Source organism: Struthio camelus, chromosome 31 (genome assembly GCF_040807025.1).
Source record: "Struthio camelus isolate bStrCam1 chromosome 31, bStrCam1.hap1, whole genome shotgun sequence".
In the NCBI taxonomy this organism is placed as follows: domain Eukaryota; kingdom Metazoa; phylum Chordata; class Aves; order Struthioniformes; family Struthionidae; genus Struthio; species Struthio camelus.
The window spans coordinates 302,501-305,000 of record NC_090972.1 but is presented as its reverse complement, the minus strand read 5'-3'; the positions used below and the strand labels follow the sequence as shown (position 1 = coordinate 305,000).

Genomic DNA, 2,500 nt, shown 5'->3' with positions numbered 1-2,500 from the left:
CCGGGCCGCTGCCGGGCCACCGCGCCTCGTTGCCGATGCCGACGGCACTGAACACCGGTGTGGTCCCCTGCCCGCCGTGTCCCGGTTGCCGTGCGTGAACCCGAGTTCACCTGTCCCGCACTCTGCGCCACAGGGCCGAGCATGGGGCTCGGCCCGCCGGCGGGTGTACGGCCCTCCCGAGGCCCGCTAGCGCGGGGGCTCGCTCGCCGAAAGCCCGCCGCCGATTCCCCGCCGCCGGTGGGGGACCGTCCCCGTCTGCCCTCTCGCCTCCGCTGGCGCCCGCCGCCGGTGCCCGTCTCCGAGCGCCGCCCCCGCCCCTTCGCCCGACGGTGATCCGCCGGGGCAGGGGAGGGTCCGGCCCGGGGGAGGGCCCGGCAGAGCGGGCGGCAGTGCGTGGGAGGGTCGGCGGGGCTTGCTCCCCCGGTGCCCGCGGGAGGAAGCGGCGGGTGGAGACGCGAGCGAGATCGCATTCCGGGTTGGGACGGGTCCCACGGGTCCCCACTCCTAAGCTGTGGGGGGCGGACCCGGGGCGGGCTGCGGCGGAGCAGCCCGTCTAGCAGAGGCGGTGCGGACAGGCGTTCCGGGACGGCGCGCGGGGCGGGCGCCGCGCCGCGGCGGACCCCAAGCGGGGGCGTCGCGCGAGGCCACGCGAGGCGACGTGTCGTGCCCGAGCGGGCGGCCCAAACCACGGCTCTCCTCCCGGGCGCAGCTGCCACCCGGCGCCGGGTTACTGAGGGAAACCCCGGGCCCCGGGAGGAGGACGAGGTCGTGGCGGTGGGTGTCGGGCGCACCCCGCGGGTGGACGCTCCGCCGAGGGGCGCTGGAGCCGGCTGGCGGGTGCCGGGTTCCCCTCCGCGCCCCGCCTCGTCGCTGCCGCTGAGGCTGCCGCCGTCGCCGCGAGGCGGCGGTGGCCCGGCGGCGGGCGGCGGCGGGGGAGGCACCCCCGCGGGGATTTCAGGTCGTTTCCCTCACCCCAGGGCCAGGTACCTAGCGTCCGCGCTTCTCCTGCCTCCCCTCGGTGACCCACCCGTGTGGTCCCGTGTGCCAGCGTGCTCCTCCCGGGCGCTGCGCTGCGCGTGCCGCACCGGCCGTGCCCTGCCGGCCTTCCACGCTTCCTCCTCCCCTCCCTTCCCCCCCCCCCCACACCGCTCCAGCCGCCCCACGCCGTGCCGTGTGGGGGCCGCGCTGCGAGTCGGCCGGGCCGGGGGCGGCGGGGGGCGGCGGGGGGGGGGGGCGCGCTGGGAGGAAGGAGGAGGGCCTCCGGCCACCGCGGCCGCCGGTAGCGGCCCCCCCGGGTAGGGATGGCCATGGGCCCCGGGCTCCGGGCCCGAGGGTTCTCGGTCGGAGAGCCGGGCGGGGGTTTAAAGACTCGGGCGGCCCGATGCGACCCGGGGGGCAGCCGGGCGTGCTGCCGGAGGGGCCGGGGGGTCGGCGCGCGCGGGCGCCGCACCCCCCCATGCCCGCCGGCGCGGCCCGTGCATGCCCCGCGGGCAGCCGGGACGGAGAGGGGTACCCTGCCCCCTCTCTCCGCGGTCTGGTCTCGGCGGAGAGACGCCGCGCGGTCGGCTTGCGCCGGCCTGCCTCGAACGCGCGACCCCGGCGCGAGCGCGTGCTCGCCGCCGGGACGGCGAGCCCCCACCGCGGGTGGTGCGGACGCCGAGCCCCAGCGCATCCCTTCTCCTCCCTGGCCGGTGCTCTCAGTCTCCCGCCGTGGCCGTCGGCGGCACCCTTCCTTCCCTCCCCCCCCGCCCTGCCCCGGCACTCCGCCATCCGGCGCGCCTGCCTCGCTCTGCCCGACCCGGCTTCGCTGGGCGGCAGGCGGGCGGCGGGCGGGCGGGCGGGGGCGGCCCCTCCCGGTCTCCGCGTGGAGGCGGGGAGAGCGGGCGCCGTTCCCCGTCCGTCCCGCCTCGCCCGTCTGCCTGCCGCCAGGCGTCTGCCCGCGGAAGGGACGGGCGAGTGCGTGGCGTCGCTCGGGAGGCTGCGTGTGTGCAGGCGGGTGTTGGGTGCCGTCTCCGGGGCGGCGGAGCTGGAGGCCGGTGAGGCGAGCGAAGGAGCTCGGAAGCGTGCGGCTGGCGGGTCGCGGGCGCGCGGGCAGCGGGTGGCGCCGCTCCCAGCGGCGGCCGGGCTCCGACGCCGGGGCTCCGCGGGGACCCACACCCCGGTCCCTGAGGCAGGTGGCGCGGCTGGCGCGCCGCTCCCTGCTGGGCCAGGCCGAGCCGGGCGCCTGGGCCGGACTCGAAGCGAGAAAGGGGTTGTCCCAGGTCGGGAGCGAGGGCTCCCCGCCCCTCTCGTTCGGGTCTGTTCTCCCCCCCCCCCCCCTTTTTTTTTCCCTCTGTGCTTGTACGGTCAGTGAGGCGTGCCCTCTCTCTCCGCTGTCCCTTGCTCAGCAGCCGGCGTCGGCGTGAGGAGGGAGGCAGAGCGGATGGGGGCCCTCAGGGGGCTGCGAAAGCTGCCCGGTCCCCCCGCGCGCGCGGTGGGGACCGAAACCGAGACAACTCTT

General features: G+C 78.7%; 1 non-coding gene across 1 annotated transcript in view; it reads left to right on the top strand.

Moving 5' to 3' along the window:
- Positions 1 to 2,493: 2,493 nt before the first annotated feature.
- Positions 2,494 to 2,500, top strand: part of LOC138063273 (5.8S ribosomal RNA) — a 153-nt gene continuing 146 nt past the window's right edge. Inside the window, exon 1 of the ribosomal RNA XR_011136867.1 lies at positions 2,494 to 2,500. This exon is cut by the window's right edge and continues 146 nt beyond it. This is a non-coding gene — a ribosomal RNA (5.8S ribosomal RNA).